The sequence below is a fragment of the Littorina saxatilis genome, unplaced genomic scaffold, assembly GCF_037325665.1.
Source record: "Littorina saxatilis isolate snail1 unplaced genomic scaffold, US_GU_Lsax_2.0 scaffold_548, whole genome shotgun sequence".
Taxonomy (NCBI): domain Eukaryota; kingdom Metazoa; phylum Mollusca; class Gastropoda; order Littorinimorpha; family Littorinidae; genus Littorina; species Littorina saxatilis.
Window position 1 is genome coordinate 12,501 of NW_027127191.1, and position 11,116 is coordinate 23,616.

Here is an 11,116-nt window from a genome sequence, read left to right on the forward strand (position 1 = left end):
GAAAATATGACTACGTTAGAGAGAAAAGTGCTAAACACACTACAGAAACGCAGTCCATTGGATCGATATCCACTAAAATTGATTTTGCACACTCTCTTTAACTTCATGTATGGGAAAATGGCATAATGACTAGATCTATTGTGAAGAACTACAAGAACAAAATAAAAGGGTACCCATGTGCTCAGTGTTACTTGCCCCAGACTTTTTCCTTTTTTTTTTTTACTGTTACGGGTCTCAGTCTTCCCCTGTTACGGGCCCCAGGCATTGAACATTTTCTCTAACCTTCATTTTCATGCATTTTTTGTTTATCTGAAACCAAATATGCTAGTTTACGTAACAGAGTGGGGAGATTTGTATGTTAGTCTAGTATAACTCAGGCTTGTTCTGTCTTTGTTACAGTTAAACACATGGATTTCAGATGCAACAACTGTCACTCTGATCATGAGCATACCTGTATTGTGTACGGGATTGTGTACGGGATTTATCGAAATGTAGGTGTGTACGGCTTACACAGCCTAGCAGTACGGGCAATTCATGTCAATGCTGTGATCTTGACAACAATTACCTTACAAGATGCAAGTGACGATTAACACACATACTCAGGCATGTCATCTGAATCAAAGAGACACAGACAGAGTAAGTGTAGTGCATGTTGTAGTGATCGACTGCTTGAATATGTAGGACAGTGAATCCTTTAAAATAGCCCACTTCCATGGCTTCAGTGACCTTCCCGGTTTCAGATATCTGCATGATCTCTGACAAGTTTTATTTTGAGTTAGATACATGGAGTCCTTTTGAAAATTAGAATGTGGAACAAACTTACTAGTTACTTGTTTCTCTTTTAATTCAATCTATGATTCAACCATCATTTGAGAATTTAACTCCAGAAATGATGAATTGAAAAGCAGTATGAGAGATTATGCAAATGAGTACTAAAAATAGACCTGACAGTGCCTATGCTATTTTCCAAACCTCCTTCCTTTTCACCAGAGTGAGCCGTTTTGAAATTAAGTTACCAATTGAAGTTTTGAGTCAATAATTATTGATAATTTACATCAGGACAAGGGAGGCAACTGTGTTATTTTTGGTTTTTATTAATTTGTCAGAAATTTTTCAAACATGGTTATTTTCCATCCTGTAGATGAAACTTGTTTAAAATCAAGTTCATTCATGAGAGCGATTCTGGGGGGTAAACAGGCCTGAAGCTGGTTTTTGTAATTCAAAAAAAAAGTTGGTGTGTAAGGGATTGTTACCTTGAATACAGTTTCTAGTCATATAAATACAGGTTGGCCTTGGAGGGGGTTGACAGGTCTGCATGAGCTCTTTGTGGATGTCATTAACCACGCTGTTAATGCCCATGTTGACAACAAACTTACAATGCGGGTTCTCACACTAAATTCACAGACAGGGAAAGTATCGTACGCCCCCATCAATTCTTCAAAAGGAAGGTAAAACTATTATTGGGAAAACTAACCAAACAATTGAAATCATGTTTGAGGCAAACAAAATAAATTGTCCAGAAATTTCAAGTAAAAAAGTAGACACATTTAAACAGTGTAAAGGCGTTGACGAAGAGTTGAAGAAACTACAAGAACTTCTGCCAGACGTGACAAACAATGCGATTAAACTGTTATATGGATTGTTTTTAAGTGTCACGATTTAGTGACATGAATCGGGAAAATGTCACTTTTTCGGATGCCTTTCTCGAATTGCGACAGAAAGCGCCTGTGCGTGAGTCTGGGCTATGGCAGATTTTTGCTAACCATGCATAAGCCGAGCACGGGAATTTTGTATTGCACGGATTTCACGGGGATGATTTCTGCTGTCGAAGCAGAACTCGGGTATAGCTGAACTTGATATGTGACAAGGTTAGTCACGTGTTTTCGTCCAGGTTGTCTGTGTGAGGACAAGTATCTTGACACTCGAAACTCAGCGGCTCTTGAGAGCGGTCGGTGTCTCATTTCTCCTGCAAGTTTGATGGTCTTCAACGCGTTGACTTCTGCACTGTTTGTCAACGTGCCGTTCTGCTAAAGTACAGTAGGGCTTCAGGAAACTTCAGTTAGATACCACTTTCTCTCTGTTGTACATGCTGGCTGACATGACGGGTCGTCAAATTCTCTTCGCTGTGCGGGGATGGTTCTTCACCGCATAAAGTATTCGGCAAGAGGGTGAATGGGGTATCGCTGTTGACGAACAGAGGCCATTCAAAGGAGGAAGCGGTTTTTGCTTCCATGAGAGTGCTACATTCATAGGCTTTTTGAGGTAATAAATCATTATTTAACGCTGTTGACGAGTCTGTGTTTGTGGAATGAAATACTCTCTGTTGTTCTTTCCAGGTTAGCGCATAATTTGCTCTTTGTGACGCTAAAATATTAATCTGTATATGGTTTTTGCAGATATGGAGAGAAGGAAGGAAATGGCTGATTTGTTGTTGTAAAAGTTCGTTTGTGCAGGCCCACGTGCTCGATGAGATATGTATAGATGACATGTTTAAAGGTGGAGGTTGAGGGGTAGCTTGGCATGTTTAGTGCACCGGTGCTTTTTGTTGCAGCCTTTCTATCTACTGTTGCTGGGTGTTCTGCTGCCTATCTGCGGGACACTGTTAACTGCAGACGCTGTAACCGGGATCATCTGTAACCAGCTAACCGGTTAACCAGCGACTGGGTGAGGCGCCTGATGTCTCCACTTTTCCCTGCTTCATAACCACGCCAGACGGCACTACATTCTACGGAGCAGTTGTGGAGACTATGAACTAATTACAGGCCGTCCACTCAGTGGCAAAACAAAGCTAAGTGCACCATGTCTTTGCACCCTGTTTACCACCGTTGTCATCTTTTATATTTGTGATTATATTCGAGTGGTGACAACGTGGGGTGTGTGACACCTGCATAAATTAGCACTTTTAGGCAGATCAGTCATATTTCCTAGCTATACACGGGGTCAGCGTGTTACTATAATTTTCTATATTCTAACTGGCATTTTGTCAGTGACCACTTTTATTTACGTTTTGAACGTAAAAGAACATTTTGGGAGTGAAGTCTCGAGGGAGGTGGCGAGTTATTACATAAACAGGCGTCTGGAACTTATACTTTTGTTGTTTCTATTTAATTGTATGACTGCGAGAGTGGATCGTGGTGTGGTTAGTTAGTTAGAAGTAACTAACCGTTCATAATCACCTTCTGTGATATATTGAAACGTGACATCAAGTGATGTTTTTTTTTTAATGTAAACGTTATTTTTATAGTATTGTGTGTGTGTGTGTGTGTGCGTGTGTGTGTGTGTGTGTGTGTGTGTGTGTGTGTGTACTGTGTGTGTGTGTGTGTGTGTGTGTGTGTGTGTGTGTGTCAGAATGATCTTAAGAATGATCATGTATTGCCTAATTAAATTAGCACGAGCAAGCAGCAAGATCAAGAAAAGAAAAAGTACTGAAAGAGAGACAGAGAGACAGAGAGCCAAATATTGTGTTATTCAAAAGAATAGAAACTCAAAGCAATCACGAGAATTTAACACAAGGTTCATCAGGCATTCAGATCGAGGTAGCTTCATTGCCTGATTCGAAGTCATAAGTGTACCTAGTGAAGGAGCATTATAATCTAAAGTAAAAAATAAAAATAAAAGTAAACAAGTCGCGTAAGGCGAAAATACAATATTTAGTCAAGTAGCTGTCGAACTCACAGAATGAAACTGAACGCAATGCCATTTTTCAGCAAGACCGTATACTCGTAGCATCGTCAGTCCACCGCTCATGGCAAAGGCAGTGAAATTGACAAGAAGAGCGGGGTAGTAGTTGCGCTAAGAAGGATAGCACGCTTTTCTGTACCTCTCTTTGTTTTAACTTTCTGAGCGTGTTTTTAATCCAAACATATCATATCTATATGTTTTTGGAATCAGGAACCGACAAGGAATAAGATGAAAGTGTTTTTAAATTGATTTGGAAAATTTAATTTTGATAATAATTTTTATATATTTAATTTTCAGAGCTTGTTTTTAATCCGAATATAACATATTTATATGTTTTTGGAATCAGCAAATGATGGAGAATAAGATAAACGTAAATTTGGATCGTTTTATAAATTTTTATTTTTTTTTACAATTTTCAGATTTTTAATGACCAAAGTCATTAATTAATTTTTAAGCCACCAAGCTGAAATGCAATACCGAAGTCCGGGCTTCGTCGAAGATTACTTGACCAAAATTTCAACCAATTTGGTTGAAAAATGAGGGCGTGACAGTGCCGCCTCAACTTTCACGAAAAGCCGGATATGACGTCATCAAATACATTTATCAAAAAAAGGAAAAAAACGTTCGGGGATATCATACCCAGGAACTCTCATGTCAAATTTCATAAAGATCGGTCCAGTAGTTTGGTCTGAATCGCTCTACACGCACGCACACACGCACGCACGCACACACGCACGCACACACGCACGCACACACATACACCACGACCCTCGTTTCGATTCCCCCTCGATGTTAAAATATTTAGTCAAAACTTGACTAAATATAAAAAGCAATTCTGTAAAATCATTGCTCAATCAGCAACTTAGTTGCACATGGGACGAGTAGAAACAGTAATTTCCACACACAAAAAATAATACACTCAAAACGCTCGTAAGGCTCCAATTAAAAACGAAAATCATTGCTCAATCAGCAAGCTTATTTGCACATTCTCCTGCTGAAATAAACCAACTCCGAACCCGTGAAAAATAGACAGAGAGATAGAGAGAAAGTCCTGGGTATAACTGAGTGTGACTGCCTGTCATTTTTCATGACTAAAGATGTCAGAATTAAAAGCGATGTGACTGGGGCGAGTAACAACAGCGAAACATATTTTTTCGGGGCCCGTAACCAGCTGATTCTGGGGACCGTAATACGACACACAAACATTCATTTTAACCCCCTTTCCTTTTGATAAGAAACATAACATTTACTCTGATAGATTGTTGTGATTTCTTCTTTGTTTCAGTACATATTTTTGGTCTGTAAGAAGCCTTCATTTCGTGTTTTTCGATGAACAGGTCAATGCACTAAATACACGAGTGAAAGATGCGGTATTTTCGATTTTCTCGCCTAGAAAACTAGATCTATCTCGATTAAAATTATACTACCAAGTAGCAGAGGCATTTAGTAGTTTATACGTATATTGCTATTTCATATGTTACGTGGATTTCCATTGGTCAATTGGGCAAAATTGAGCTCAGTGCAAAAGTGATATCGACGACATTTCCGTCGATATCAGTTTTGATATCGACGACCTCTTTATTGCTTCCCCACTTCAAAAACAAAAACACCTAAATTTAAAAACAAAAAAATATATATGAAAATGTAATTATCCCAGAATGTAGTTGAGCAAGTGACTAAAGACTTTTTGAAAGGAAAGACATTTTAAAATACTGAAAAGTACAGAAAAACGTGAACAAAAAGAAATAATAATCAGAGGGAGGGATACGGAACAGCCAAAACTGAGACAAATACTTTTGTAATTTCTTTACAGTAAATACGAAATGTCCAGAGACGTAGAGGTTACATGCCGAGTCTCAGTGATTATCAAAAATAATGGTCGAAGTTAGCGGATCATGAAAAATGCGAGCTTCAGCGAGCTTTTTCATGACCGCGAACTGAGACCATTATTTTTGATAATCACTGAGACGAGGTATGTAACCTCTTTATTCCTCCTTTCTTCAGTTATTCAAAGAAAAGAGGAGTTTTTGTGCGAAAGTTTGATCGAATCATATTCACCCAACCAGTCTACCTGCGCAGGCGATCGATTAATGCGCGGTTGTATAGTTCCGTGCAAATCATTCAATTTTTTTTATTACTTCTTGTCAGTTTCCATGTTTTGAACTAAAATCAAGTACACAGTTATGTTGTCATTCTGCTGTGGCGGTAAAGGCGGTGTTCTGTTCATGTTTTGGTATCGCTCAGGAAATGTTCTTTCCTCGAATGTGACCAGCAAACGGAGTTTTACACCCGTGTTCCAACGTTAAAAACTGTATGAAGTTCAGTTTTCTGGGGCAAAATAGTGTATGAAACCGCTGCATGTTCTTTAAGTTGATTAAATGTTTGCAATTGATTGCGTGTGATCTGTTTATAAAATGAAATATTGTTGAAAACTGACCGTCGGATTGCAGTCTTGTCGATGCAGCCGAAATCTGGAAGGGGAACTACTCGTGTCGCTAGACAAAGTATGAGAGTTACTTTTCCTTGGAATCTTGCTAGCGATAAACGGTTGTGCACGGCAGATCTAAATTCAGAAACCAACCAAACTCATGGATTTTATATTGAGATTCATGTGTACAAGCCTGTAGTTGCTGGTTTAAATGCGGTATGGTTGTATTGTTTGCTCCAGAAATGTATATTTTGTACATTAGAGTGTTCTGAACTTTTGAGTCGCAAAAAGTAGATCCACAATGTGTACAGTCTCTACCCATGAGCTATCGAGGATTCAGGCCCGTTGTTGGGTAAGTGATTTTGGTTGTTGGGTAAGTTACCGAAAAATAACTAGCCCTACAAGTTTACAGAGAGAAAGAAGCAGATTGGGGAATAATTAGCAATATATCTAACATTGACTGACTGTGTGAGTATATCTTCTGCTATTGGTCTGTTTCGACAGTGATATCAAAATCTCGACCTCCGGTCTCGATTTTGATATCACTGTCAACAGACCATAGCAGAAGATATCATCACACAGTCCGTCAATATTGGGTAATATAGCTTGATGTCAACTTTGAGGAAATGCCTGAGATAATCTAATTTAAGCGAGCATACCCACACGCCACGTCGATGTCCAGGGTACAAAATTGGGTGTAACAACCGTTTGGGTACGTTTCTTCGGCGTAACGTGTCTGTACTGACCAACTCGCGATCGGTTCATACTACATACAATATCTTGTGAAAAAAAGAATCGTACTAAGACAAACATCGCTGTGCCTGCGAAAAATAACATGGGCCACTTTGTACATATCGCGTCTCCACCTCCCCCTTCCCCCAATCCCAACCTGTGTACGGCTGCCAGCTTCCACAGTAAACTACGTGTCAGTGTCTCTCTCTCTCTCTCTCTCTCTCTCTCTCTCTCTCTCTCTCTCTCTCTCTCTCTCTCTCTCTCTCTCTCTCTCTCTCTCTCTCAGTCTCTCTCTCTCTCAGTCTCTCTCTCTCTCAGTCTCTCTCTCTATCTCTCTCTCTCTCTCTCTCTCTCTCTCTCTCTCTCCCCCCCCCCCCCCCCCCCCCCCGGGGCGGGGATGTAGCTCAGTCGGTAGCGCGCTGGATTGGTATCCAGTTGGCCGCTGTCAGCGTGAGTTCGTCCCCACGTTCGGCGAGAGATTTATTTCTCAGAGTCAACTTTGTGTGCAGACTCTCCTCGGTGTCCGAACACCCCCGTGTGTACACGCAAGCCCAAGACCAAGTGCGCACGAAAAAGATCCTGTAATCCATGTCAGAGTTCGGTGGGTTATAGAAACACGAAAATACCCAGCATGCTTCCTCCGAAAACGGCGTATGGCGGGGTAAAAAACGGTCATACACGTACAATTCCACTCGTGCAAAAACACGAGTTTCAGGCCACGAACGCAGAAGAAGATGAAGTATTACTCTTTATTTCTCCTGATATGTACTTCGTTTCATGTGTGTATGTGGTAGGGACTGGCTGTAAGAGAGGACCATATGGACCTTGTGCTATTATCCTTCCGTGATAATGTTTTAAAGTGCAATGTGTTATTCATGATATGTGTGTGATCGCACTGTAAATAATGTAATGTTGTATTTTTTCCAATGATTGTAGAGCGCTTTGAACAGGTTTAACCCTGGATACATGCGCATTATAAATATTCTGCAGTTTTATTATTATTGTAGTGGAGAGTGGAAGGTAGAAAGGAACGCAGCTCCAACCCAAGCGTCTTGTTTTCAACTTTTTGTTCGTTGTAAGAAGAACGGTGCAAGGAAGCGCAGAGGCCGTCAGGCAAATCCCGAGTGTCTATATATATATACGACTTGTGTCTGTCTGTGTGTCTGTCTGTGTATCTGTGTGTCTGTCTGTGTATCTGTGTGTGTGTCTGTGTATCTGTGTCTTCGCGATGCACGGCCAAAGTTCTCGATGGGTCTGCTTCAAATTTGGTGGGCTTATTCAGAGAGACCCCGGACACAACCTCATCGATGAGATATTTCAACACGTGCTCTCAGCGCGCAGCGCTGAACCGATTTTGGTTCCACCTCAGCTACCCGGGCCCCCATACCGACACACCAAAGCCGCTACACCACATCACAACGCCAAAGTTCTCGCTGGATCTTTTTCAAATTTGGACACCGTATTCAGCTACACCCCGGACACAATATCATCGATGAGATATTTCAACACGTGCTCTCAGCGCGCAGCGCTGAACTGATTTTGGTTTTTGTGTTCATTTCACCATTATAAGTAACTCTTCCTTATCTTCTCCAGTGTTTGGCGTTTATCTCCCTTCCTTCGTGTGGCTTTCCCGTTTGTAAGTTACTATTACTATTTTTAGAATGTCACTGCGCTGTCCACTGCGCTGTCCACAACGCTTCCCTTGCACCCGTAAGTTGTTCTTACTGTCAAAGTGAAAAGGTCGAATCAATTTATAGCCACTCGAAAAATACACTCTCACCTATCTCTTTATAGATACAGATATGCATATATATATACGGCTTCTCTGTGTGTGTGTGTGTGTTTGTGTGTGTGTGTGGGCAAAAACCTGTGTATTGTAGAGTTCTGTTTGTGATGTGGTCTAGCGGCTTTTGTCTGTCTGTATGTTCTGGCATTTGAGAAGCCACAGCAGATAATATAGGGCTAAGAAATAAGCTCTAAAATTCTCAATCCCGTTTGACAGGACTTCGCCTTCAAAGGTGATTGTGGTGAACCGCCACGCTGTCTGTCTCTGTCTCGCGATTCACCCCGGCGAAGCCGGGTATTCCTCTAGTTTATAATATGCTAACAGATGGTCTACATGGGGGCTGGAAGGTATAGATCTCTGACAAGTGAACTTGCCCTAACTGTTGCATCTCTAATCTCTAGGTACATACCTCTCATGCCAACGTGACATCATTCTGGCTGTTTGTCATCTTCAGCGTCACTCCTGTGTCTAGTAAGTATTATCTCTGTTTCTAACTTTACGTGTGAAATCGACGCTTTGCGCAGGTTTCAGTTGACAAGAGCTAAGGCTTGTTCAAATTCTGTCAACCCTGCGTTGTCAATAGACGATGTTCATAAATAACTCTGTCAAGTTTTCATGGATTGTGGAAGAGTTGATTTTCCCTGCTTTTTCTTGGATACACTGAAGCAAGCTACACCTTATATTGTAGGCCAATCACTAGCGAACGGCATGTCTCCGCACGTGGTAGGCGATCTGTGATAGTGAAATCATGCAAATACCTGAAATCCCAGTAAGAATTATTGCTCCGATCTGTGCTTTCTGCACAGTACGCTCAATATATAAAGCTCTTTTCGTATGAAAGTACGTACATTGAAGCTGACTACCGGCATTGCCGATGTAATCGCGTCCCTCAATTGCACAGATCACCAACCACGTGTGGAGAAACGCCGAATGTGTCACCAAGAGATGTTAAATGACATCTGTTACATAATCATAAAATACAAGTGTCACCGAGAGGTGTTAAATCAGTTACATCAGCCACATGATTATAACATACAAGTATATCGAGCTGCGGAGAAGCGCTATGTAAATGTGCCATTATTATCATTATTAAGCTAGACTGATGTTCTCCGGTGTTTATTTTTTTCAGCTTTGACAACATTTTGCAAAGTGGAGGCCTTGAACGGGGATTCAGTGTCAGTAAAATGCACGTATCCCATGAACCTGAGAGACACTAAGCAAAGTATTTCCTTGATGCATTTCAGCATGAATGGAGAAAAGCGCATAGGTATATATCTTCTTTTTTTCCCTCAATATTTCTCTTTTCTCTTTATAGGGGAGGGGGAGAAAGCAAAAAGGTAGACATCTTCGCCGCTTTTAACAATTAATGAGTTATCTAGTGAAAGTCTTCTTGAATGTATTTATGTATTCTTCAGTGTATTTAGTTAGATAGATAGTTAGTAAGTTAGTTGTCATTATTTATTTATCAATTGTCTCATTCATCAAAAATAGATCATTTTAATGTCCCACAGGATAAATATTTCGGCTCTTTAGGACAAGATATGAGTTATATGATAACTCGAGTTTTTTACGCCTCACGGCTTTTGATGAGATACACAAGTGTATGTGTAATTAGGTGGTATAGGCCATGATCTGCACTTATGGCAGAATGACCGAGGTCTTTTCAGTACTTGCCACTGTGGTGACACGAGGGTGGGACATGGCTACCGTCTCTGGGTCTGCACATAAAGTTGACCCGTGTCCATCCCGGCCCGGATTCGAACATGCGACCTTTCGATCACAAGTCCAGTGCTCTACCAACTGAGCTACCGGGCCACCCAATTTTAAAAAAAATCCCTTTTATTGCCAATACAGAGATCACATGACATCAGAAGACAAAGTGTTTGGAACAGGGCTATTAAATTAAGCAGTCCATTAAGAGGACTCAATCTGGCAGATATCGTTCACTGCCATGTTATTGACCTGTGCATGTGTCTGTATCTGTTTGTCTGAATTTCGTTTGCTTGTGTGTTGTTGTTTCTTTCGCGGACGAATAACTTTAACAAACGTTTCACTTCTTTTGTATAATTGTGTTTCTCCAAAGATGCTGCCTATTCCTGTGCCTGGAATGAAGAGCAACTCGTCTGCGTTAGCGAAAAGGGTTTCTTCTCTCTCAGCAATATCACCAAGGAGCTAACCTTTAAGGTGGAGAATCCCTACAACAACGCTGAGTTTTCTTGCGACACCATTTCTCCAGATAAAAGTCTTACTGTGGAGAGGTGCAAACTGACTGATGCAGGTTTGTTTTTCTTTTCATTTGCGGAACAATTGTTTTTATTTTTTTTTAGTTGTTGTCGCTGTTGTTGTTTTTATAACGGTGTAGATGATGGTGGTAGTGGTTGTGGTGTTTTGGTGTTAAATGGTCAATATCTTATTTCATCAACAGCGAATGATTCCGTGACAACTACAACAGAGCTACCTCTCACAACAACCTGCAAACCGACACCAGC

The 11,116-nt window shown here is 40.8% G+C and overlaps 1 long non-coding RNA gene across 1 annotated transcript in view; it reads left to right on the forward strand.

Moving 5' to 3' along the window:
- Window positions 1–3,077, forward strand: part of LOC138955660 (uncharacterized) — a 7,270-nt gene extending 4,193 nt beyond the window's left edge. Inside the window, exon 3 of the long non-coding RNA XR_011452319.1 lies at window positions 2,552–3,077. This is a non-coding gene — a long non-coding RNA (uncharacterized lncRNA). The remainder of the gene's footprint in view (window positions 1–2,551) is intronic.
- The last annotated feature ends 8,039 nt before the right edge of the window (window positions 3,078–11,116 follow it).